This window comes from Perognathus longimembris, chromosome 8 (assembly GCF_023159225.1).
Source record: "Perognathus longimembris pacificus isolate PPM17 chromosome 8, ASM2315922v1, whole genome shotgun sequence".
Taxonomy (NCBI): domain Eukaryota; kingdom Metazoa; phylum Chordata; class Mammalia; order Rodentia; family Heteromyidae; genus Perognathus; species Perognathus longimembris.
Genome location: NC_063168.1, coordinates 14,101,435 through 14,129,120, shown reverse-complemented (window position 1 = coordinate 14,129,120; position 27,686 = coordinate 14,101,435). Strand labels below are relative to the sequence as shown.

Below are 27,686 nucleotides of genomic sequence, written 5' to 3'. Positions count from 1 at the left end.
CAGGGCAGGAAAGTCCATGAGGCTCTTACCCCCAATTAACTAGCAAAAAAAAAAAGCTGGAAGTGGAGGTGTGGCTCAAATTATAGAGCAGCAGCCTTGATGAAAAAAGGTAAGGGACAGCGCTGAGGCCCTAAGTTCAAGCCTCAGTATGGACACACACACATATACATATACAAATCAGATCAATTTGCAAGTTGGCTGATATTTGAGACTGTACTTCTCTCCATTGATTCAGTTGGCTTTGTAAGACAGACCTTCTAGGGGTAGATTTGTGCTAGTAATAGTCTCACCAAGAATCCTTACATGAGTGTCTAGAGCTGGAAGGGACCATTCAACCAACTCCACAGGTGAGGAACACAAGCTTGGGTATGCAAGAGCAGACAGTTATGAATGATGGACATAGGACCAGAGCTCAGGTGCGCTCACTGGAGCTTTACCCTCCCACCATTCAGGGAGGTCCACAGCAAGCCGTGCCCCAGAGACCATGAACCTTAAAATACTTCTTTATCTGATGCATGATAAGTGATTCATTTGTTAAATGTTGACAGCATGAATATTTAAACATCAACATTAAAAAGCAATGCTGTAGGCACTTTACCACACTGTTATAACTTCCCACACTGAACTTTTGTGCATATGATATTGTAACCACTGGTTTTTCCTTGAGGAAGCAGAGATTGAGATGAAGCAAGTGGCCGGGGTCACCTACCTCCCCCTGTAAGGAAGCCAACCTTGCAGCCTTGGGGCTGTGTGTGTGCATGTGTGTACGCACGCACGCACGCATGCACACTTACACAAATTAATGTGCAACTGGCTTTTGGAGCACAGAGAGAGTGCATGCCAGTACTGGAGCTTTTGAACTCTGTGCCTCAGAGAGAACTCCATTCTCTGGTTAGTTGGAGATAAGAATTTCGCAGACTTTCCTGTCCAGATTTGCTACTGGGATTCTCAGATCTCAGCCTTCTGAATAGCTAGGATTACAGGTACCTGGCAGGAGCAGAATTGAAAGTATGTGTACAAATAAAAATATGAGTGGTATATCTGTGTTCATTCTTTGTAGTAGTATTTTTTTCCCTTCCATAAGCGCTTTTCGTATCTGAGTGGAGCTAGAGCCCTTGATGTTGCTTTATTGACAGTCTGGTGATGGTAGTCATTGCTGTCTTAATCTTTCTTGTTTTTCTGTGCTCTGAAGCTCCAATTAATCTTTTCCTCCAATTCTCTTTTGCTTTTCTTCTGATCTCTTGAAGTGGTAAACTGGGCTCCTTTAACATGATATGTGATAATATGTGCATCTGTTGACCTAGTCTCTTGCTTATTACTCCCTAATCCTGATCAGCCTGCTCTTTTTTTGTATGTGTGAATATTCTTGTATACATAATTTTGATGTAGTCATTATTTCTTCTTCGATGTCAAGAAAAAAGATTTCTAGGTTTTAAAAAAAGAAATGAAAGATGTTATCAAAATAATTTTGTTGTTGTTGTTGGTCATGGGCTTGAATTTGGGCTGGGGCCTGGGCATTGTCCCTGACCTCTTTTTTGCTCAAGACTAGCACCCTGCTACCTTGGGCTACAGCACCACTTCCATTAAAAATAATTTATTATTACAAGATTGCAGTAGTACTATTAAGATGTATAGTGAGCAGGGATTTAATTAGTCATGTATCTACTTATTAGTTAGTTAATTAATTAATTAGAATCAGGGACTTGCTGCTTTATGTAGCCCAGGCTGGCCTGTAACTTTTTTTTTTTTAACTTGTGTGTGTACGCGTGCATGCATGTGTATGCGCATGCCAGTCTTGGTGTTTGAACTCAGGGTCTAGGCATTGTCCCTGAGCTTCTTTTGCTCAAGGCTAGCACTCTGCCATTTGAGCTACAGCTGCACTTGTATCTTTTTTGGAAGTTTATTGGAGATAAGAATCTCGTGGAATTTCCTGTCTAGACTGGTTTTAAACTGTGATCCTCAGATCTCAGCCTCCTAAGTGGCTAGGATTACAGGCACATGAGCCACGGGCTCCTGGCTGGCCTGGAAGTTTTGATCCTTCTACCTCTGGTGCTCAGATTTCATGTATGTTTCAGCACACCCACCGTTACCAACAGTTTAGGCAGATATATCCTTGTAGTATTTTAAAACATCTTTATAGGAAATGGCTAAATTCTATAGTCAGAGGAGGAGCCAGAGATGCTTAAAAGTAATTGGTATGATAGCATCAGAATTTCCTACAGATTTTGAATTTGCATGGTTGGCAGTTCTCTTTGCAAGAGCTTATATATTACTTCCATATAATCATGAGTTTATGTGGGATCTTAATCACATAGCTATCATCAGGGTGGTATGTGTATGTCTGTGCTTTTATATACTTTATAAGTGGAAATTTTTATGCAATACTAAATATAATATACATAAATTATATATGTATACACATATACATTTAATTTCCAAATGCATTTTCATAAGTTACACTCACAGTGCCCAGGAACATGATTTCTCAAGTAGCTGGATTATTTTTGTGCCACTGAACAGCATATGTGTGAGTATTAAATAAGATGAAGATATAAGCTGAGATCTGGAGGTTTGAGATTTGAAGCCAATCTGAGCAGATAACTCTCCAAAATAACCAGCAAAAAAGCAGAGCAGAAAGCATGGTTCCAGTGGTAGTGCACCATCTGAGCAAGCAAAGCCTAGTAAGTGTGAGGTCTTGAGTTCAAAGCCTAGTATTGGCCAAAACAGAACAAAACAAATAAGAGGACATTCACTACCATATAATTACCCAAATCAGAAGGTAACAGAGGCATTATTTTTGCCTCATCTATAGACTTTATTAAGATTTTAATGATTTATTTTGTAGCAATAGGAAATACATATAATTTTAAATTGCAGGCTAAGGGTGTAGCTCACTGACAGTGCCTGTTTAGAACACTTGTGAAATGCCTAGTTCAATCTTCAGCACCAAAAAACAAAAACAAAACAACAAACAAGGAAAGAGAAAAAAGTACTCTTTGGTTCAGATGAGCTAAAGATCACATTGCATTTAATTATCTTATTTCATTAGTCTCTTCCAGTTTATTTTTATTTTTTATTTTTATTGATTGTGGGGTTTGAACTTGGGGTCTGTGCTCTTTGCCTGAGCTCTTTTGCTCAAGGCTGGCACTCTACCACTTGAGCTACAGTGCCACTTCAGTTTTCTGGTGGTTAATTGGAGATAAGAGTCTGTCTTATGGACTTCCCTGCCTGGGCTGGCTTCGAACGGAGATAGATCCTCAGGGCTCAGCCTCCTGAGTAGCTAGGATTACAGGTGTGAGGCACCAGAGCCTGGTATCTCTTCCAGCTTAGAACAGTCTAGTTTTCAGCCTGTGTCTCTAATGTTCATGACCTTATAAGTCGATTCAGGTTGTATATTTTGGACAGGAAGTGTGGTATTCTCAGTTGGAATTGTCAACACCATCTACTTTCCCCTCATTATAGCTGATGTTAATTTTGATCATGGTTGGTATCCTATTAACCAGGAGTTTGGTGGTGGTGAATACCTGTAATCTTAGCATACAGGGAGGACAAAAAAGAAAAATCAAGAGGTTAGCCCAGGCTACTCAGGGAGTATCCTGCCTTAATCCTCCTTCTCATCTGCCAGAAGAAATTCTGACAAGTTTCTCCAACAAAGTTACCATTTTCTTTTTTCTTAATTAGTATCTTATGCAAGATAACTTTGAGACAATATAAATATCCCATTTCTTACCAAACTCTGACCCACTGGCACAATGATTTTTTTTTTGCCAGAAACTATTATTAATGTGGTTGTCAAATGGTCAAAAAAAATGAACATTATAGTGCAGGAATAATAGTTTTCACATTGCTATCAGATTTGTGAATACTGAATAGGATGATTTTTTTTTGGGGGGGGGGTCCCCTTGTTTAAAAAAATAACAAGGCTGGGTTGTAGATATAGTGTTTGGCCAGCATGTGCCAGGCACAGAGTGCCCTAGCACCACAAAAGAAAAATAAAAAATAGCTTCTTTTTACTGTTTATAGTCTTTATTATGTCTAGATCAAAGGTGATTTATCAAGAAATTATAGTACTTAATGTTGGAGAATATTTTCCTTGTGTAATGTTATCAGAGTTGAGATTCTGCTCTGTATTCTTCAAAGGATGTAAAGAACTTCCTAATTAGGTTTTTATCTGGATGACTAAGAAGTTCCTTGAAGTCTGGATTTTGTTAACTGCAATCCCAAAATGTCTTTCGACCTGTTTCTTAGTCCCCTGCAGTTCTTAAGAATTGTTAGATTTAGATTCTCTATGTAGCTTGGTCTGGCCTGGAATTCTCTTGTTGCCATCTCTTGAGTGCTGAGATTCTGCCTAGGTTCAGCATCAAGCTTCAATGTTTCTCTCCGTCACCAGGCTACCTTTCCATCCCCACCCCATCCCACCCCACCCAGGGTCTTGTCATGCTAGGCAAGCACTCATCCACTGAACTACATTTCTCTCCATTTGTAAGACCGCTGCAGCTGCATAGATATTCTGATTGCCCCTCTGCTGTTAAGAATCAGATGCACCCATTACCTCTACTTCACTTCTAGTTTCAAAATAGTAATAATTTGTATCATTTCTGTTTCACTCATCTGTTGTAATATTTTTAAAGAATGGAATGACCTATCACCAACTATTTACATTGTATCAGAGGTTAGTCAAGGAAGGTTGTTAGGCCAATCCAATATGCCTCTTGTTTTTGTAAATGAAGTTTTATTAGAACACAGAACACAGAAGTTTTATTAGAACGCATGCTTATTCATTTGCATATTATTTAAGGATGCATTGCTTTACTGGGTGCCCAGTTTTGTAGTTGTGATTGGGGCCATAAGTGGCCCACAGAATGGAAAGATTTACAGAAAAAGTTTACAAACTTCTGCTCCACATCATGGTAAAAGCAATTCAAGTGCTTGACTCATTGTTTTTAGTTTCGATTACCCTATAAGGATGCCCAGTGAATGTAAAGGTATTTTATACATTTACAGATTTGAGCCTGCTTAATGTCTTTTAGTCTATTGCAGTTATTATCCTTGCTGGTATTCAAAGTGTCTCATCTTTAGCTGGTTGGAGTCTCTACAAGTTGGTTCTTGAGTTCTTTGGACATAATACTGGTATAACAGGGTGTTCTGGGCCCAACTTGAATATTTCCTGTCCCAGACCTAAAGCCAGCTAGTTCTAGAAGGAACTCTGCCTTCTTTTACTGGGCAAGATTATTGAGGGACCATGATTTAATTTACTAGCATGCACATATAGCCACTAAAGTTTATTCTGGCTAATTTTCTGAGGATACCTAGCAATTCTGTAGGGGTTAGAAGTAAAATATAGTAAATTGGTTGTAATTTTAAAACATGTAAGTACTTACTTGCTCTAACATGATGTCATATTTTTTTCACGTATCCTTAACATTAGTACTATCTTGATTCTCCTATTGATTGATAATTGCAATTGTGTGAGAAAATTGTTCTGTTTATGAAGTCATTCATACTTTTTATTCTTTCAATAAAAAAAATGCATGTATGTTTTTATACCTGATAGCATTTCAACAGATTAAAGCCCACAAAATTTTCATGAGGGGCGTTGCCTGTTTGTAAAAGAGCATATTCACATGATGACAGCAAATCCAAACAATATGTTTCATTTCCTTAATGCTCATATTGTTTTAATTATTAGGTGTTTGTCACCTGAAGAACATCTGATCATTCAAAACAAAATTACCAAATTATAGATTTCAGCACACACATGCACATGATATTTTAAAACTTTTATTTACTTATATTTTTGGCACTAAGGTTTGAACTCAGGTCCTCACACTTGCTAGGCTGGCGTGATACCTGGGAGCCATGCTTCTAGTCTTCTGAGGCCATAGATTCCTGGGATCTACTACATAGTTGCAAAGATTAAATAAGGTTGTACATATACATGCAGAACAATGCTTGACACGTAGTAAGTGCTTTGTTAAAGTGAACTTACTGCTCCAATGTGGTGGTTCTGGGTTTTCCGGATTTCACTATAAAATTCCATTTCTACATAGTACCATTTCTGAGGCATTGATTGCTTGGTGATTTGATTGATTGATTGATTGGTTGACTGTGTGCCGGGAATCAAACCCAGTCCTCGTTCATGGCTGGACAAGCACTCTCCTGTGGAGCTGTACGTGTATTTGTTTAAGCACTTTCTACTAAATTTTGGGTGGCTACTTTTTGAGAATTTGTATTCTTAAGGTCCCTTGCGGTCACATTCTCTTTCTAATCACCATTTTCCTGGTACGGTGCCTTGTACACAAAGTCTGCCTTCTTTCTGCTCATGTGTGAAGGCCTGATATTATTTATTTCTATTTCCCTCCTTTTTATGCACAGCATGTAATAAAATAAATAGTGAAAAACTGTCTTCTTCCTAGACAGTTGTAGGCTAACAAGGGAAATCATTGTTCAGTTCTGATATGGTCCAGTGTAAGTTTTTGATAAGTTGATATTGGTCGCTGATCATTTTCATTTTGCTTATTATGAAAGTTGTTTTCAATTCATCTCAGAATTGAGGCCGTATATCCTTTGGAAAATAAACGAAGCAGAGGTCTGAACTAGAGGCAGACCTTTGTTCGTGCCTGTGAACTTCATCTGTGATGCTGGGAGCATGAGCACAGTTGTGGAGGCCATATGTTTTCACAGGCCTGTGCCAAGGAAAATACTTTAGAATTACATTAGCAACTCCAAGGTATTTTGGCTGTTCTGAAAGGACACATGATAGTTTTCCAGTTATAGGAACAAGGGCTTTTGTATTAGGCTGCAGTTTCTTATAGGTTAGAACAATAGTGCCTCTATCACTACCTCCCAGAGCAACATCTTTGGGATATTATTAGGTAGAATACACTGAGCCTCATTTCTGCAGGACTTCTCAGGCCTTTAACGTGCCATAATGCCCCCTCAGAGGGGAGTGTATTATGCAGATTCCTGGGGCTCATTTGACCAAGGCTTTCCTTGTGTTTGGAGTTCTCCCCTCCACTCACGGCCCCTCTCCCCATGTCTAGGTCTCACCCCATACTTCCCTGACAGACAGCCTTACTCCTGGGTCCCTGTTGTAAATTCTCAGCTCTCTTGTACTTACTTGAGCATGTTTCACTGTTGGCTAACAATGTGGCCTCATTATCCATTACATATTCGTGTTCTAAACTCACTGAAGAAGACAGGAAGTGAGTCTGTTTTGTTCAGTAACTGTCGGCATTCTCAACACCAGGCATATAGAAGACTTTGCTGCTGGTCCTGGAGTTTGAACTCAGGGCCTGAGCTCTCTTCCTGAGCTTCTTTTTGCTCGATGCTAGCACTCGATCACAGTACCATTTCCAGATTTTTCTGAGTAGTTTCATTGGAGATAAGAGTCTCACAGACTTTCCTGCCCAGGCTGGCTTTGAATTATGATCCTCAGATCTCAGCCTTCTGAATAGCTAGGATCACAGGTGCCTGGCTTAGCCAATATTTGAATGAGTGGTAAGAAACAGGAATCTGTTTTCTAAGTCCATCTCACAAAGCTAATGCTCCACAGAGTCTTTAGGTTGTGAACTTTTTTTTTTTTTGGTGCTCATACTGAGACTTGAACTCAGGGCCTCACACTCTTGCCTGGCTTTTTTTACTCAAGGCTGGTGCTCTACCACTTGATCCACCCTTTTAGTTTTGGCATTTTGCTGGTTAATTGGAGATAAAAGTCTGAGTTGTGTCTGCCTGGGCTGGCTTTGAACCTCTATCTTCGGATCTCAGCCTCCTGAGTAGCTAGGATTATAGATGTGAGCTACTGTCGACTGGCTTGTACCTCCTTTTCATACACACAAAAAGGAGAATTATATAGATCTTCATAATGCTCATTAATTTGCTCCGTGCATCCAGCTGGCAGGAGACTGTCAATTTTATGCAAAAGTGAGGCACAGTGTTTGAAATAACTTGTCTCAGGCACATCAGCCAAGATTAGAACCTTCATTTCCTGATACCTGTCCCAGGCCCGTTAGCCACCTGGCCTGTCTGCACCGCTTCTAACCTCCTTAGTTATTTCAATGGCAACCAGTGTTTCCTACTGTAGGGAGGGAAGAAATCAGATGCTTCTTTGTACACTAATTAACACAGGCAGAACAAAAGGCCCTGGCTTTTTCAAGTTCAAGTTTGACTCATGTATGGTCCTTAGTGAAGATTATGATCTCGGATAAATTAAAAACAAATGTTAAAGAAGTCATAATGAGGTAGAAGGGGAGTTCAGGATTCTTTTGTTTTTCAACCCTCTGGATAAACAGAGCTCTCTATAAAGCAGACATTCCCTTCTCCCTCCTCCACTTGGCCAGCCCTCCTTTTTGAAATGTCTTCGATCATTAACATTCATTTTCTTAACTCTAGCAAGGTGGGTCTCCGGTCTGTGTGTACAACCTTGTTCACCAAGCTACCAGCTCCTCTGAGCTAAGAAAATAGTAGCACATTGAGAAGCTTGGGCAGACTCACTGAGTCAAAGGGAGTCGCACATTTAGCAGAGTGTACCCCACTCCCCCTGCCCCCCCCCCCGCCCCCGTGCCTCAGGAGTGACCGCCACAGCCTGCTTTCCCCAGCTCTGCTTCCTTTCCTCCAGCGTGCTCAAGGTGAGGTTTTGGGTGGGAGCACACAGAACCCCCCTGTGTTCTTCTCCCCCCCAGGCTGAGTTCCCCCAGCACATTCTTGAGCAGAGGTGTGGAGCTTAGGGGCCCAGCGAGCTGCTGCACTCAATGGGACTCTGTATGTATATGCCAGAGGAAGTCTGCAGGCATCTTTACGAGCACAGCCACTGCGCCACAGATAGAAACAATTCTGAAATCCTGTGTGTGTGTGCGTGCGCGCACACATGTAGTCTTGAACCCTGTGAAGTTTCCATGAGCACATTTCAAGGGCTCTGTACACGGACGTTCAGTTCTCACTCACACTCCACTCACTGTCAACTGTATCAGAGACTATGGCGGGTGAGTGTGTGTATGTTCATGTTTGCATCACAAGGAATACTAACACCATCACCCTCGCTCCACTTTCAGCACGTGGCGGGGGGCGGCGGGGAGCGGGGCATATATATACTCCTAGCATCTAGGGGGCAGAAGCCAGTGATAGTGCTGAGCCATCTTCCATATACAGGTCAGTCTTGAAAAGAAAGTGTTACCTGCCCCCAGTATTCATAGCCTAGATTGAAAAACCCTGATACACATACACATGAATAGATACACAGATGAAGGTGTTTCTTTGTCAGATGAGACTCTGAGATACTCTTGGAATTTTAGTTCTGTGATTGAAGACCCTGAGACTCAGAGAAGGCAAGAGAGTTCCTAACTTCATGGAGTTCATGAGAAGCCACACAGGACCAGAACCTGGGCTGCTTCTCTCTATGAACACTGCCTTGGCAGGAGTAACAATTTTCGTCGTTCCTGTGTTCCTGAGGATTATTGCATTCATTACTTCCGTCCTCCGAATGACGATATTCGTGGGGACTGAGGTTATCCTTGCTTTACTCAAGAGGAAGCCAAGGCATATCGAGGTCAATATCCTTCCCTAGGGCATTCAGCAATCCAGGGCCAGGCCTAGAACCCAGGTTCCCCCAGCCCCTCTCTTGTGGCGTCACCTCCCTTGGGGCCCTGATGATGGCTGTGTGGGCCTCTAGGGATGAGGTCTATACTGTAAAGATGCTGAACTGGAGGAGCCAGCGTGCTCCTTCCAGCAAGTGGATACGTTCATTGGCTCTTTGGAAATGGTCAGTAGTGCCTGCACTCTGTCTCTAGGAGGTCTTGAGCTGTACAGCCCAGAGTGTATAGGATTGCTGAGTCTGTAAGTGAAGAGGAGGTATGATGGTGGTAGTCAGTCAAGCTCGTGTAGGCCAAGAAGGAGTGAGGTGGGATGGCGCAGGATGGAAAGACCCTGGTTAGCTTTCCTAACTTCTCCTCCAGCCTCCTTCCTTCCTCCCTCCCTCTACTCAGGGGAGGTCTTAGAGTTAGTGGGAGGTAAGGGGCAATTAGTATAATTACTCATCATTTGTGCAGGCTGGGGGCATGGATATTAGAGGTGCCCTCTGGGGTGGAGAGAGTTGTGTGGAGGAGAGAGAAAGCAGGAACTCCACAGGAAGGAGCCAGCATGGAGCTGATTCCTTGGAGGTTCTGCCCCTGTGAGACTTCCTCTTGGGAATGAGGCACTGGCCTCAGGTGGTGTATTGGGAAGTAAGAGTCAGCGGCCCTCCATAGCCACCTAGAGCCTCAAGACTCCTGCTTGGGCTCCTGAAAAATGGCTTCGGTGTGCCTCTTTGTCCCTGCTGGCTGGGGCTTCAGAACATAGGAGCAGCTCTGTCCTGTGGGCTTTTTGGAGGGGTGGCTATTTTGGGAAAGCTTGAACTTCGTGCCTCAAGCTCTCACTTGCTTACTTACAGTTGGAGCTCTGCCACTTGAGCCATGCCTCCAGTTCCAGTTTTTTGCTTGTTATTCTGGAGACGGAATCTCATGGACTGTTCTGCTCAGGCTGGCTTCAAATCTCCATCTTCCAATCTCAGCCTCCTGAGTAGCCAGGATAACAGATGTGAACGAGCAGGGCCCAGCCTCTTGTGGGCTTTCAAAGCCGTTTTCTGGTTGTGATGGTGGTGGGGGAAGGAGGGGGAGGGAAAGTAGCTTATTAGACATAATTTCTAATCATACCTCTTGCCAAGAGAGGTTTGGGGACTGGAAGAAATCCCACGTTCAACCCTAATGCAATCACCCTGTTTGAATAGCCGAAAATCATTGTAGCTTAAGCTACTTTTCACTTACTTGTCCTGCTTTTTTTTTTTTTAATTTTTAAAGTCATTCTGCCTTTCTGTAGTTGGAACACAGAGCATGCCCGTTTGTTTCCCAGTTCAGGCCTCTGGCATGGCCTGGTCCTTTGGAGGAGGTCCAGAGACCCAAAGGTACAGCTCACCTGCTGCGGGGCCTCCGGCACCACCCAAGCCAGGAACAACTCCCTTTTCTGCCTTCCCCTAGAAGGTTGTGCTCCACCCTAATGAAGATCTTCTCTGTCTGAAAATCTGACTGTGTTCTTCATCTCTGGTACAAATTGTCTTCCCTGGGGCAAATTTCTGTCTCCGTGTTGGCGGGGAGGCCTGCCGAAGCACAATTGGGCTTTGTGGTGGAGGAGGGCTTAGCAGGGCCCTGGAAGGGGGGGCCAGCCTTGTCCAAATAAATAGCAGTGGGCTTCAGGAATAGGGGATTCCTGGAAGGACAGAGATGAAGCTCCAGACAGGAAGCCCTTCCTGATGTTCCTGTGGCTTCCTGGGCTTCCTCTGGCCTAGTTCCCTTTCACTGGTGTCGCAGGCAGGTCTTGGGCCCACATTCTCTTCAGCTGCTGCCCTGACTCTAAGGCAGACCCTGGCCTCAGGAACTGCTCCACCCTGCATGGTCCAGGCCCTCTTGCTCAGGGCCTCAGGCTGCAGCCGCAACCCCCCACCCCATTTAGATCTTGGCTGCTCTGAGTTACTCGGGGATTGGTGAGGCAGACACCTGTCCCTCCATTGGCTTTTCTCAGTCCTTACCTACATCGTGGTTATCTGCATGCTATGATCACTTCTCCAGACAGATCCCTGGAGACCCAAGGATGACAACTGGCTGTTAGAACTTCGGAAGCTTTGAGTGAAGTATGAGGGGAAATGGTTTTACTTACTGCTGTCCATATCAATGCCAGCCCTGTTTGGGGGTATCTGACCTTTGACCTGTCAGGAAAGAGAGAAGCCCTGAAGAAATTTGAGGTCATATTATCTATCAGGCTTTCCTGGCCCAGGGCTCTTGACCAAGAGAAGGCATAGGGGGAAGGGCAGGGCTAGTCCACTCTGCTGCACAAAGGTCCAGCTGTGTAGGGGGCCTCGCTGTGGAGTCTCCAGGGCTCTACTGAGGTCCTCGCTCCCTGTTTACCTCAGACACTGGTCACTCAGTTCCTTGGGTTCAAAGCCCATGTGCCTGAGTAGGGAGAGTCACATGGTTAGTCACATTTCCTAGCTCGCTCTCTCTCTCTCTTCTTTTTTTTTTTTTTGCCAGTCCTGGGGCTTGAACTCAGGGCCTGAGCACTTTCCCTGGCTTCCTTTTGTTCAAGGCCAGCACTCTACCACTTGAGCACTCTACCGCTTGGCTTTTTCTATATATGTGGTGCTGAGGAATCAAACCCAGGACTTCATGTATGCGAGGCAAGCACTCTACCACTAGGCCATATTCCCAGGCCCACATGTCCTATCTCTAACCAATACTTCTTTCTCTCTACCTAAACACTTCTACATTCCTCCCTGCCTACCTTCCCTCCTGCTTGCCCTCCCTCTCTCCCTCCCTCTCTCCTGCTCTCTCTCCTTTCTTTCCTTCCTGCCTGCCTGCCTTTGTTTCTCTTTCCAGTACTGGGGCTTGAACTAAGGGCCTTTTGCTCTTTCTTGGCTTTTTCACTCAAGACTGGCATTCTACCACACTACTCCACTTCTAGCTTTTTTTTTGGTACTTGGAGATAAGAGTATCATGAACTTCCCTGCTGGGGCTGGCTTTGCACCATGATCCTCAGATCTTAGCCTCCTGAGTAGCTAAGATTACAATTGAGTCATTGGTGCCTGGCCATCCGCCACCCCTTTTTTTGGTGCTCATATTAAAAATGCTTTTCAACTGGGCCCTAGTAGCTCATGCCTGTAATCATAGCTATTCAGGAGGCTAGAATCGGAGAATCTTGGTTTGAAGCCACCTGGGGCGGACGAATTCAAGACTCTTATCTCCAGTTAAGCAGTGAAAAGCTGGAAGTTAGAGGTGTGACTCAAGTGCTAGCCTTGAGCAGAAAAGGCCAATTAAGAGCCGGAGGCCCTAAATTTAAGTCCCAGTACTGACACAAACAAAAAACCCAAAAAGCTTCTCTTAGCTCAGTGCTTCAAGATGCTGTGTTCCAAGACACAGAATTCCAAGTTTGAATAAATATCTGTATTACCACTGTAGGTTAGAGGGTGCTCAGGTTGAAAAAGAGGAGTTGGAAAAAATGCTCAGGCAATTCTTGACTCTGGCTCTGGGTCTTGCCTTTATTTTTCAAGTCTAATATGCCTCTTTGGGGGGAGAAAAGTTTAATTTTGCTCCACAGATTATTGACAAACCTGGGCAAGGACTCACATACCATTCCTGTTTAATAGGTTTAAGAGAAGGGATTGCTTATTGGGATGCATCTAGGTACCCTTTGCCTGCATGGAAGTATTATGACTGCAGCCCATTAGTTCATGGACATAAAATGTCTTCAGTGGGCTGGCTTTTGGGACCATGCCAGTATCCCATAGCTAAGGGCTTAGCATCCGCCTTACCCTCGGAAAAATCTACTTCCCCCTGCCCACGTCCTCCCGATTACTGCGCCAGCTTCAGCTCGTGAACAGGATGGTTCTCATTTAATTAAGTGTTGACTTGAACCTCCAGGATAACTGTGCAGTTGCCCAGTTTTCCTGATAAATTTTCAGATTCTCTGGTGACTTGGAGGGCCTGGATGAATTCAGGATACTTTTTACAGGTAAATAAAGTCTCTAAAATGTAATGTGGGTGTTTGGCTTTTGGCACCAGAACTTGAATGATCAGCCCTTCTCTTCCTGGAGAGGAACAGAAGTCAGCCTGCAGGCTTCATTTTTCTTTAAGGGGGGGGGGGGGAACAGTGGGCTGAACTGTGAGCAAGTTGAGGTACCCTGAGGAAATTTCCCCAAGTTTGGAGCTCCCTACTGGTACAAGCCTGACTTCTTCTGCCTCCAGGGATGAGGTGGGTGCCCAAGAGGAAAGGGGAGATTTCCTGAGGTGCTGGTAGCCCCTTTGAGACACACACAGTGTTTGTACCTTTGAGTACAGTGTGTGTGGACCAAGGGTTTGTAGCAATTCACTTGTGGGGTCTGCAACCCCTAGCTGGGCTGTCACCTGAGAGCTGGAGCCAGAACTAGAAGAGTGCTTAGGCCCAGTCCTCTGAGGCACAACTCAAAGGCTCGTGTGGAGCCAGCGAGGGAGGAAGACAGAGGCTGAGGGTCTAACGAGGCAGGCCAGGCAAGGCGATCAGGTACCAGGCTGTTGGGCTTGGATGACTGCCTGCCCTTAGAAATGAGGTTTGAAGACAGAAGCTCTCAGTTCCCTCCAGATTGAAAATTATTTGCCTTCAGGATTCCTTGAAGCCTGTTTTTCTTTTTTCTTAAGTCATGGGGCTTGAATTCAGGGCCTGGACACTGTCAGGGACACAGTCCCTGAGCTCTTTTGCTCAAGGCTAGTGCTCTACAACTTTGAGCCATAGCTCCTCTTCCGGTTTTTTTTTTTTTGTTTTTTTTTTTTTGTTTTTTTTTTTTGGCCAGTCCTGGGGCTTGGACTCAGGGCCTGAGCACTGTCCCTGGCTTCTTCTTGCTCAAGGCTAGCACTCTGCCACAGCGCCCCTTCTGGCCATTTTGTGTATATGTGGTGCTGGGGAATCGAACCCAGGGCCTCATGTATACGAGGCAAGCACTCTTGCCACTAGGCCATATCCCCAGCCCTCCTCTTCCGGTTTTTGAGTCCTTAATTGGAGATAAGAGTCTTATGGGGCTTTTCTGCTTGGGCTGGCTTTGAACCAAGATCCTCAGATCTCAGCCTCTCGAGTAGCTAGGATTGCAGGCATGAGCCACCAGTGCCTGGCCTGTGTTTTGTTTTGTTGAAAGTACAGATGACTGACCCTGTTCTCAGAATCTCTGGGTTGTAGGATCCTGTATATGTATTTATCGAAGACTCCTTTTGAAGGTGGTGACCGACTTCCCTTTAGTACTAGAGACTGCTCCTCTGAGGCCGGCAGAAGCTAGCCCCTCCTGGAAGTCCAGTACTGCTTAGCCCAGATTACAAGATTCACTCAGGCAGTGATTCTCAGATTTTCTTTGTCTTTGAAGATGCCTGTCTATTTCTAGCTGAACAAAGCCACTGCAGTCCATCGTGAGTCGAGAGCATTCCCTTAGTCTTTCATCCCCATGGTAGAGCCTGCTTTCTCCTTTAAGGTCAACTTCAGGGTCAGCTGACAGTGGCCTTGGGGCAGCACCTCGGCTCTCTGATCCTAGGGCTCCTAGGTGTAGGTCAGGAGTAGTTTTCCTCACTTTCTGTAGTAGTTGCCAGCTTGTTTCTGGAATGTCACTGTCAGTCTCCAGAATTCTGCATATTGGATTCTGGTTATCTTTGAGCTCCTGGCACATTGTACTTCATATGCAACCAAAGCTTTTTGAGTTGTTGAGCAAGAAAGCTGTTTATTTATTTCTGTTCTAGTTATTGGGATAGAACTCTGGGCCTTGGAGCTGTTCCTTAGCTTTTTCTGCTTAAGGCTGGCTCTGTTCAAGGCCACAGCTCTGTTTCTAGCTTTTCAGAGGTTCGTAAGAGTTCCATGGACCCTCTTGCCTGAGCTGGCTTTGAACCGTGATCCTCGGGTCTCCGCCTCCTGCGTAGTTAACAAAAAGGCTATATTTTTAAACTTTGTTTTTGTGCCATTGAACCCTGTTCATCAGAATTACTCATCCACTCATTTTGCACGAAGGGTGCCCTAGCCTGAACCTGTGTGAAACCAGACGCCAGGCAGCCCTGGAGCACGCTCCGAGAACCACTAAGATAAACACAAAATGCACTCTCGCTGGATTCTGAGAAGGAAAAGCCCTCAGAGGTCGTAAGGTCCAGTGGCTCTCAACCCTGGCCGCACATTAGAATCATCTGGGGAGTTTTTAAAAAATGTTCATGCCCAACCCCCAACCCCAAAGATTGCGATTCAGCTGGTTTGGGGTGGGGCCCAAGCTCGGGTGGAATTTTCTAAAAGCTCCCCAGGGGCTTCTGATATACAGCCAAGTTTGTGTAGCGCTGCTCCACTCTAAAACTCCTTGCTTGACACTTGAATGAAGGGATTGAAAAGATCCCTTTCTCTTGAGGTGATGGCCCCCCCCCCCCCCATCAGACCATAGCTGCTGGTAAAGTTGTCATGTTTTTTTGTCGCTTGTGGGGCCTGGCACTGTCCCTGAGCTTTTTTACTCAAGGCCAGCGCTCTACCACTTTGAGCCACAGCTCCACTTCCAGTTTTCTGGGGGTTCATTGGAGATAAGAGTCTTACAGACTTTCTTACCCAGGCTGGTTTTAAATCACAGTCCTCAGATCTCAGCCTCCTGAGTAGCTAGGCTTACAGGCATGAGCCACCGGCACCTGACTCCAACTTTCAAATCAAATCACAGGCTGAAGGATTCTAGCAAGCAGAGAGCCAATTTAAGGTGGGGTGTAAATGATGCATCTAATAGGAATCATACTTTGAATTTTGACCTTTTCCTGAGCTAATGTTGCTATGTGAAAATCTCTTACAATACCAGTCAGGGGCAGCAAGCTACAGCTTTGTGTCAGCCCTACATAATCAAGGAGGGAAACAACTGATTCTAGTACTAAGCTAGCATGTGTAGTAGGTGAGGTGCATTTACAACTTCCAAAATTTTGGACTTATGGCGGGTTTATTGAGATGGAATTCCACCCTTGGTAATGTAGCTACATCTTTTTTAGTGGGGAATATACTTCAGTCCCTAGGAGCCAAGCTTGTCTCCTTGACTGCAGCTTTTAATATGTAGAGCTACTTATTCAATTTTCTTTTTTACACCCACTCCTGCTCTTAAGTTGCTCAAAGAACAGAGCCCAGAGCTAGTTTCAGTGTTCAACAAGAATGTGCCCACTGATGACATTTGACTCTGGGCTTGAACACTTGGAAGACCACGGCTCATGGTCAGCTTCCCCCAGGGATGGATCAAATTGCTCTTATTTCCGCACAGCAGCAGGGATGATGGAGAGATGAACTGGGCAGGGCGGACGGCTTCTGCCCCAGGTGAAAGCTGGAGTTACATGCCAGTGTTAAACATCACTTGGAGTGATATGACAGCTCTTGGGATAAGAGGGATTTGATAGAGCAACAGTAAAGCAATGGTACTTCTTTGGAATATGAATGCATTCTTGCTAGTCAACAGGAGGGAGTGACAGGGCTTGAAAGGAAGTAGTGTTTGATTCCATGGCAGTTATGTATCTTACTAGCTGCTGAATCTATTGTGAATATAGTTATGGATTGATTGGTCCTGAGGTTCTTGACATACTAGTTCAGGGACCAAGTTTTCAAAAACTTGAATGAGAAAGAATTACTTCTTATTTTCACTAACCAGAAATTTGCATAATGATATTAGCAGTACTTGTGACTATCATCTTTAGGAATAGAATTGTTTGTTTGTTTGCTTACTTTACTGGTTCTGGGGCTTGAACACAGGGCCTGGGTACTGTCTTTGAGCCTGGTGCTCAGAGCTAGCACTCTACCATTTTGAGCCACAGCATCACTTCTGAGTAGTTTATTGGAGATAAGAGTCTCACAAACTTTCCCACCCAGGCTGGCTTCAAACCACGATCCTCAGGTCTCAGCCTCCTGAGTAGCTAGGATTACAGACGTGAGCCACCAGAGTCCAGTTTATTTGCAACTTTTCTTTATGGCTCCTTAGGGCTAAGTAAACTGTATGTGCAAGTGTGTGTGTGTAGTTTTAGCCTATCTGTAAACTTGTGTAACCAGCACAATCATAGTACAGAACTGTTTTATGAAACATTTTTGAAAGTTGCTTGTGAGGCAGATGCTATAGTGAATTCTTTTCAGTTCCATTAAACTGTCTTCCAGCCTGAAGGCCCAGTAGCGATTGTAACATCTGCCTCCTGAGTCATCTGCCTGTCAGGCTTCAGGACTAGAGGCAATGATTTCATTGCAGGGCTGGTCTGCAGAGCCCTGGACCTGGAGCATCTGCCTGAGGTAGCGATGGTGCTTAGGTATCGCAGGCAGGAAGGCTCTAGTCCAGCTTTGGGAGTAGAGTTTGATTCTCTGGGCTTGGGAGGAGAAATGAAACAGGCAGGGAATAAGGCACCAGCCAAATACTCAGAAAAGGGCTCTAGACCACACAGAGGTGAGAGGACAGAGCCTGGGAAGATGGGACAGTTGTGGGGAAAGGTGGTAGCTTGGTGGGCATAGGGACTGCGCTCCGCCCTTATCATGTACACCAGAACTGACGGTGCTGAGTACAGTGAGTTCAGACCCCACTGGCTGAGCATGGAACAATATTTGCTCTGCTGTCTCTCATTCTCTCATATTGGGAAAGGCAGGTATGGTAGTATCAGGGAAGATAATACGAATCCCAGAGCACACTTAAGACTAAGATAGGAGGGCCTTTTCCTAAAGCCAGTCATGTGTCTGTTGTCTCTTTGGTACCCTTTAGTAAACCAGGATCACTAAGTAAGTGGGATACTCCATTGTCCATCCACGAAGGAACAGTATTTAAAGTGTATTGGGGGTTCATCACTTCCGTTTTGGGCAATGATAGTGCATGGGTTTCTATTTTTATTTAATTGCCGCTTTTTAAAAAAAGTTACTCTGATTGATGTTTTCAGGTAGGTACTCACCTTTATCGTGAGACAGTGTTTTGTTCTGTGCTTAAAACCTTCTTCCCCGCCACCTTTTCTTCTGGCTGTCTAGCCATGCGAGGCTGCTTGGGCAGGAAGAGCTAATATGTGGTACAAGAGCAGTTTGCAAGGACCACCATGGAGAACACAGTGGAGGTTTTCCAGCAAACTAAATATTAAATTGCCATGTGACCCAGCAATCCCACTACCATGTGTATATTAATTTGAAGGCAGAGTCTCAAAGAGATAGATGCCCTAAAGTATGTTGCAGCCTGTTCACAATAGCCACGATATGGAAATGATCGAGATGTCCATCCATAGACACATGGACAAGGAAAATGTGGCATAGACATATAGTGGAATGTCATTAGATCTTAGAAAAGAAGGAAATTCTGCCATTTTTGACTACTTGGATAGACCCAGAAAACATTAAGCTAAGTGAAATAAGCCAGCCACAGAAGGACATGCGTTAATTGTGTGATTTTTACTTATACGAGGAATACAAAATAGACTTAGAGGAGCAGAATGGAGAGTGATGACTGCCTGTGAGAGAGGAAGACATGAGGAGATCATATTCAATGTTTTTAAAGTTGTAGCTATCCAAGATGAACAAATTGAAGACATCTGCAGTACAAATAATACCTACAATTATCAATATGATATTGTGCATTTAATGTTGTTGAGAAGGTAGACTTAGAGCTGGGTGCTGGTGGCTCACATCTATAATCCTCCCTACTCAGGAGGCTGAAATTTGAGGATCCTGAGGATCACAGGTCAATTAGCTACCAAAAAGCCGGAAGTGGAGCTGTGACTCTAGTGGTAGAGTGGCTAGCCTTGAGCAAAAAAAGATCAGGGACAGTGTCCAGACCCTGAATTCAAGCCCCAGGACACACACACACACACACACACACACACACACACACACACACACACACACACACACACACACACGACGTAGAGCTGGGTGTTTGTGTATAATCCTAGCTACTCAGGAAGCAGAGATCTGAGGATCATGGTTTGAAGCCAGTCAGGACAGACAAATCTAAGGGATTCTTATCTCCACTTAGCTAGCAAAAAGTAGAGGTGTGGCTTATGTAGTGTAGCACCCATTTGAGATTTTTTTTTTGTCAGTTGTGGGGCTTGAACTTGGGGCCTGGGCACTGTCCCTGGGCTTTTGTACTCAAGGCTAGTGCTCTACCACTTTGAGCCACAGCTCCACTTCTTTTTTTTTTTTTTGCGCCAGTCCTGGGCCTTGGACTCAGGGCCTGAGCACTGTCCCTGGCTTCTTCCTGCTCAAGGCTAGCACTCTGCCACTTGAGCCACAGCGCCGCTTCTGGCCGTTTTCTGTATATGTGGTGCTGGGGAATCGAACCTAGGGCCTCATGTATCCGAGGCAGGCACTCTTGCCACTAGGCCATATCCCCAGCCCACAGCTCCACTTCTTGTAGCACCCGTTTGAGCAAAGATCCACGTGATAGTGCAAAATCCTGTTTAAGCCCTAGTACTGGCCAGAAAATAAAAAGTAGATTTATTGTTAAACTTATCTTGTCACCATTACAATAACACAAAGAAGTAAAGGGACACAAAGAAACTTTTGAAGGTCTTGGATATATATTATATATATATATTATATCCTGATTATGGTGATGGTATCACCAGTATGTTTGACACACCCACACATCAGACTTGTCTATTAAGTACATGTAGATCGGGGCGTATCTTTCATACACCAGTGAAGCTCTGAAACGAGTAGAATAAGGAAAACAGCATTAAGTTCTGTTTCAACATAAGGTTGAAAATAAGGAAGAGAGGGAAGGGTGTATTGATTTGCTGGCTCAACACAGCCCTTGCGGGCACTTAGTAGACCTGGGAGGTGTGGGGCAAGGGCTGAAATGGAGAGGGTATCACATTGTCAGGGAATTGGTAATTCTAGGTACTGTCAACCCTGAGCCTTATCCACTGCCTGGCCAAACTGGGTTTAGACAGCCTGCCTGTCTTACAACTCTGAGCAGGTTATCAGAGGAGACCTGCAAGTCACTTATGAATATAGTGCTTGAAACTAAAGTGGAGCAGGAGACCAGGGTGGCCACAGTCCCAGGACAGAAATCCTGCCTATTCTACTCAGCTTATCTCAGCTGATCTCCCCATGAAGGATAAATTCCATCTTCCAAAAGAATTGTTATCTTGTCACTTGGCTTTTAGGAGAGCTGCAATTGTACACACACACACACACACACACACACACACACACACACACACACATCTAAACCTTCCCATCCACCTCTGAAGACCTTTACATCTGACCTCATCGCATCAGTTCAGCCTCCCTTCCAGCCAGTGCTTTCAGTCAGTAGTCTCTGAAACCACCCACTCCCCACATTTACTGCCCACCCCTTTCCTTCAGACGTCATCCTACCACATTCTGTCCTTTTCCTAACAATCCTAGCTTTCATGACCCAACTGCCAGATTAGTCTACCTGTTCTCAGGGTAGTGGGATTTGAACTTCCAGCCCACGTCCATCTGTTCTCATATGGGCCTCGTAGTCAGCACAATTGGCTTGTTATGTAATCATACTGCCATATAAATGATCGCTTATTTATTCATGTGTGATTCCTGAACATGACAAAGTGTATTATGTTGTTCCCCCTGCAGGTCTTGTATCCTTAGCCAGGTGAGGGCAGGGACCAGTGTTGTTTTTTGTCCTCCCGGGCAGCGGTATTGTCATGTCGTTGCTACCCCTCAGTGCTAGCTGAGTGATACAGCCAGCCAGCTCCCTCCTAGTGCATCAAGCACTTCTGGTCTGGGTCTTTGAGCTGAGGTTTTCCCAAAGCAGACTGGAATTTATCATTGCAACAATCAGTAACCTGGAATGTCAGGGGCTGGCCATCAGAATATTTTAGTTAACTGTTTAGGTTTTTCTTGGGTATGAGATAGTAAGCTAAAATTATTTTGAGATAACTGTGAAATATCAGAATTGAAAAGCAAAATAAACACTATTATTGTTATTATTTTTTACTAAAAGTTTGCTTTCTTCAAATGAGGTTCTAGGTCATGACCAGGTAGACTTGAAAGGTAAATATTTCAGAGGGAGGAAGATGGGACCCCAGTGGCTAATCCAGCAGTTGCTGTCTCTCAGCACAAGGAGGGAAACTGTCTTCACTCTGCTGAGCTGTCTTAGATACTGTCTCCCATAGGTAGACTTCATTTGCAGAAGATACCAAGCCTAGAATTTTAAATAAAATAAGCAATCTTTGACTAAAATTAATTATGGAAGGAAACAGGTCATGCATATTAATCAAAATAAAGTTGGAGCCAGGTGCCAGGGGCTCATACTTAGAATCTTATCTACTTAGGAAGCTGAGATCAAATCCAAGAGACTTTTGTTGTTGTTGGCCATGGGGTTTGAACTCAGGGCCTGGGCAATGTCCTTGAGCTTTTCTGCTCAGTCTGGTGCTCTAATACTTTGAGCCATAACTCCACTTCTAGTTTTTCAGTGGTTGATTGGATAGAAGAGTCTCACAGATTTCACTACACAGGCTGGCTTTGAACTGTGATCCTCAGATCTCAGCTTCCTCAGTAGCTAGGATTCCAGGCATGAGCCACCAACACCTGGCCCAAGAGACTCTTACCTCCAATTAAGTCAGAAAAAGAAAAAAAAAAACAAACGGAAGTGGAGGTATGACTCAAGTGGTAGAGTGCCAGCCTTGAGCAAAAAGGCTAAGCAAGAGTAAAAGGCCCTGCGTTCAAGCCCCAGTACCAGTGAGGGAAGGAAGGAAGGAAGAGAAAAGAGAGAGCAAGGAAAAGAGAAAATTGAGCCATATAGGGAATTGAGATGTTTTTTTTTAAAAAGTGACAGATCAAGTAACTGTGTTCATATTTTGGAGTGCCAAATCTACAATTGTCCCAGGCTACCTTGGTCCTTGTTCTAAGACTAGTGTGAATGTAGATTCGTATTTAATAGCTGCTCCACTGTCTTCTGGCTGCTCTCTAGAGACTTGCAGAGTTCTCTCTGGTTCTTGAAGCAGAGAATCTTCTGTATCATCAAGGTCTTAGTTTTGAATAAACCAAGAAAGAAAAATTAGTGTCTTAGAAACCTCCCTGGAATGGAGTTCTGGGAATATCCTGCCTGCCCAGAAGCCAGTGCACTGTGGGTGTGATGGCGTAACCCCCCCTTGGCTCCCCCTCCAGGGGAGGGCCTCAGGTGGCCTGTGGACAGCAGTTTCTGGCCTAAGGACAACTTAGAATATGTGCATTTTGAAATTAGTTTGGCATTTGCCAAAGGAATGACGAGGTGGCTGGCTTTTCAGACTTTTGGGGGAAGCATTGGGTCAGAATGATGTAAAGGTGCTGTTTCAAAAGGAAGATGGAGTCAAACATGGTGACTCAAGCCTGTAATCCTAATCCGAGCTGGAGGTGGAGATGGAGAACAGGGGATATTGTGATGCCAGTTAGGGCAAAAAACTCGCATAACTCCATCTCCATCAATGGTTGGGCATCATGGCATACATTTGTTCTCCTAGCTGCCAAGAGAAGCACGATGTCTGGGCCCAGGGTAGGAGGATTGCAGCACAGGATTGTTGAGCATCAAGCAAGACCTTACCTTAAAAAAAAACAACAACACCAAAAAAACAAATTGTAAAAGGGACTGGAGGTATTGTCCAAGCCATAGAGGGTCTGCTTAGCAAATGTGGACACCTGAATTGCATCCTGGACTGTCCCCAGCCCAAATGCTGATGGGCTTCACCCCTGGATATTCAGATCCAGATAGGGGAGCCAGGACTGGCCTGAGCCAGTTCTCCTAGGATGATCACAGCCAGGCTTGAGTCCTTGCAAGACTCAGTAGCCCCGAGTGACAGCGTCTGCTCTGTCTAGGGCCTCCCCAGGGTCTGTGTGTGTAAATATTAGGAATGTCAAGCCTCTCTAAAAGCTATAGCAAGCAGCTGTTTGGGGAGGTAAAAAATAGTTGATGATTAGCAGATTCCATATGATTCAAGTGTTAGAAGGACCCAGGAAATGAGGCTGATCTGGGCTTAGAGTTGAGCATCTCACTGACTGCTAGCTTTGCAGCATTGACCAAGTTCTCCAAACCTCAGTCTTGTCATCTCTAAGAGGACGATTGTGATATCTCCTTTGCTAACAACTTTTTATCAAGAATGGGGACCACACATGTCTAGTTTTGCTGATATTCAATAACTGCTGCATGTAGCCTATTGGGACATCCTTTTCTGTCTCCTCCTACCCTACAGTGCCCTAAACATATCCTTTATTGTTTATTGAGTTCTGGTGCCACCATAGGACACTAGTTTCTGGTCTTTACTGCTCCCACCTGTCCTCCTGGACCTTCCTGTAAGGGCAGAGCCCTTACCTCAAGGCTCGTTACTACTGGAAGTTAACTGTGTCCTTAGCTTAGACAAGGTTCTCCAGAAATGAAACAATATCATTTAAAAGGGGATTTATTAGTTTGAGTTACAGTTGAAGGGTGGATAGTCTCAATGGCCCTCTACACACTGGAAAGCCAGATAACTTTCTAACTTGCTTAGTCGAAGACAGTGGAAGTCTCACAACAATGGAGACCAATGATGGACCAATGATCCCGCCCCAATCTGAAGCTGAATGCCTGGGGCCCCACGTGGACTCACTGGTGTGAGTTGATGTTAAAAGACTGAAGACATTGGAGTCTGATGTGCACAGATAATGCTAGCAGCAGCAGCATTTTGTGCTCAGGAAGAGTAGAGCTTGCACACTCTACTTCTCCCCATTTTTATTGCATCCGGGCCCCCAGCTCCCATTGGATGCTGCTGCCCACACCCACATCTTCTGCCCTTCAGTTGCTCTTCCACTTGTCAGTCTTTGGAATGTGTCTGATAGATACACTCAGATGTGTACTTTACTAATCTCCTTATGTCTCGGTCCAGTCAAGTTGGCCATGAAGATTAGCCATCATATACCTCGTACCCCATATCATGTTCAGTGGTATGCACATCTCAGCATGTCCAGTCTGGACTGTGATCCTCTTATTTGTGTTCCCCTGAACTACTGGGATGACAAACATATACCATCTCACCCAGGTACCAGTTAAGATGAAGTCTTGCGAACTTTTTGCCTGACTAGTCTAGAACTTCAATCCCCTGCTTTTTTGTCCCTACCTCTGCCTCCCAAGTAGTTAGGATTACAGGTGGGAGCCACTGCATCCAACTGCTAATGAGATTTCTAAACTGGGCAATGTGGCCTAACACACACACACACACACACACACACACACACAGTCTTGTCTATCATTGTCCACTTTGAATGGAGTTTAGCTGGGTACTGGTGGCTCACATCTGTAATCCTACCTATATAGGAAACTGATATTTTAGAATTGAAGTTCAAAGCCAGCCTGGGCAGACAAATCTGAAAAGACTGTGTTTTCCCAATTAACCAGTAAAAAGCCAGGACTCTTGGTGCCAGTGGTAGAGCACCAGCCATAAATGAAAAGACTGAGCCAGAGCCCAAGGGCCCTGAGTTCAAGCCCTACTATAGACACTGCCCTCTCCCAAGAAAGTAGAGTTGCACTGCTTCTGTGGCCTTTCTGTGCAAGCATTTCTATACTTGGATCTGTGGATCAAGTCTAAACTCACTGACCTTGCACTTGAAGGCCTCCCTGTGGAACAGTTTTCTTCCCTAACCCCTTTCTCCTCAGTCTTCACTCTTACCCAGTTGGCTCCTTTACAGCCTCTTCTAAGGGCATCTAGCTTTCTTGCACTCCCCCCTGCTAAGACATCCTTTTCTTTGATTAATAAAACGCTAGTCACCACCCAACCCAACCTTTCTCTCTCATGGCTTCATGTTAGGTCAACTCCTCAGGCCTTTTTTACTTTGCTGTCTTACACTATTTAAGTGTATATTTTCTTGTTTATATATATATATATGTATGTATATATATACATATATATGATTTTCTGTCTTTGGTAATATATTCTCTTATGGCTTCAATCAAACTATAACTGTGGTGTGTGGCACAGATAGTGTCTTATCCCCAATCCTGTTCAACTCCACACATAGTAGTTCTCTGAATGCTGGCTGATTTGGTGTCTGGGAGTTTCAAGCCCTTTGCCTTGTAACAGGAGAAGAAGGGAGATGTGAATGGAAGCACCTGCTCAGTTGTGCAATGGTCTTTGGAGAGGAGATCAGGTTTAAATCATTTCGAAGCTTGCTTTACTTCCATTGTTATTTCCTGAAAGCTCATGGTTGACCTAGCTGAAAAAATAGCCTGAGGTTTGATCAGAACGTAAATCGTGGGTTTCCTTTTTGACCAGGCCCACTTGTGTAAATTCCACAGTGTAGCAGCAGGTGCTGGCCACCCTTCAGCAGGACCTTTGATACCCCCATACCACGAGAAGCATGAGGAGCTACTGGGACAAAGGCTTCCTGCCTGCTGTGCACTGACTTGAGCCTTGGCAGTTAGGAATGGAGGGCGGGGTGCGGGTTGAGATAACTGAATCCATAACAATGAGGTTCACCTCACTCTTTGTCCACTTGTCAACTTCTGATTTCCCCATGGACAAGGTGATAGCCATTAGCAGGTAACTTAGTTGAGATTTTTTTTTTTCACTGCCTCTGTGTTGTGTGTGTTCATTGTCTGCAGAGATAGTAGTGAGCTGACAAAAAAGAAAATGAAAATAGGAAGCTGGGAAGGACAGGAAGCGTGAATCTGTAAGCCTGATTTAAAAAAAATAAAAGGTAGACTGTAATGCGAGCCAGGATATGGAAGTGTGATTAAGGGTTTCTGAATGTCCAGGGCAGGCCCGCTGCGGTTTCCTTGGAGCTGGGTCTTCTCTCCTCCAATGTCACCCACCAGATTGGATCACGTCAGTCTTCTTTTTGGCTATTGTCCCTGAAGAAAAAAAAGAAAAAGAAAGATGATCTGAGGCCAGTTTTAAAATTAGGGTTAGGACCTGAGTGCAAACTCCAATTCTTGGCGGGGGGGGGGAGTGTGTGTGTGTGTGTGTGTGAAAGTGAAATAGAAGATTGGCTGAGACAATTCTCATGAAGACAGACAGACTTCTTTGTTTTTGTTTTGGCCAGTCCTGGGGCTTGAACTCAGGGCCTGGGCACTGTCCCTGAGCTTCTTTTGCTCAAGGCTAGAACTTTACCTCTTGAGCCACAGTGCCACTTCCTGCCTTTTCTGTTTGTGTGGTGCTAAGGAATCGAACCCAGGGCTTCATGCATGCTAGGCAAGCACTTTACCGCTGAGCCACATTCCCAGCCCCCCAGACTTACTTCTGATGAAATAATTACACACTTTTCTGGGGAGCCATCTCCTGTTTGCTGTGGTGAAAGGCACACCTGGTCTTTCTGCCCATGGTAGAAGTGTGAAGAAATGATGGTTGTAGAGCATACTGAGGGAGCCTAAAGCTTAGCTGTCTCCAAAAGGAGCTTGGACATCCTTGACTTGCTTTGTGGCGAAGAAATACCACCAGAAGTCTTGGGGTGGCTGTTGTGTGTGTCTCGGGCCCTGGGAACAAGCATCCTCCACTGACTGTGTGTTTGCCCTCATGTCTTTGAGATCGGAAGTGAGATCTGGAAGCTTCTAAGCCCACAGTTCCTGCAGGTAGATGTTGTTCAGTACTTACTTCCCCACATACCTAGGTCAGGAGCTTAGGCCTTGACAACTTCTGGTGATGGGCAGCTCCACAGTGGAGAATTCTTCCTTATTCTCAGTTGTTAACTTCTTTTAATCATGTGGAGGCCTCTCCCCTCTAGCCCCTGAAAGGTGTGTCTCACCCACTTTTCATGGTTCAGGTTCCAAAAGTCCCAAGGGAACTGGCCTTCTCCACCCCCTCTCCCCCATGCTGGTTTTGGGGCTTGAACTCAGAACTCAGATGCTGTCCCTGAGATTCTTTCTTTCAAAGCTAGAGCTCTACCCTTTGAGCCACAGTACCACGTCTGGCTTTTTCTGAGTTTATTGGAGACAAGAGTCTCCTGGACTGTCCTGCCAGGGGTGTCTTTGATCCTCAGATCTTAGCCATCTGAGTAGCGGAGTAGCTAGGATTATCAGCATAAGCTACCCGCTCCTGGCTTCTAAATTTTTTTTTTTTTAAGTATAAAGTTGGTATCTTTGTATACAAAGGAAAAAATATAGTCCTACCACCTATCAAAAGGTATTTGTTTTCATTTTCTTTAAAATTTTTTTATTATTGTTTTTTGTTTTGTTTTGTTTTGCCAGTCCTGGGCCTTGGATTCAGGGGCTGAGCACT

The 27,686-nt window shown here is 44.6% G+C and overlaps 1 protein-coding gene and 1 long non-coding RNA gene across 2 annotated transcripts in view; both read left to right on the top strand.

The window, feature by feature from the left end:
* Tcf7l1 (transcription factor 7 like 1) overlaps window positions 1-27,686 on the top strand; it is a 153,612-nt gene that overhangs the window by 11,570 nt on the left and 114,356 nt on the right. The gene's annotated exons all lie outside the window — the stretch shown is intronic.
* On the top strand, window positions 1,591-26,442 carry LOC125356233. The gene is made up of 3 exons (XR_007211837.1): window positions 1,591-1,756; window positions 15,091-15,095; window positions 26,422-26,442. It is a non-coding gene; the product is annotated as an uncharacterized LOC125356233 (long non-coding RNA).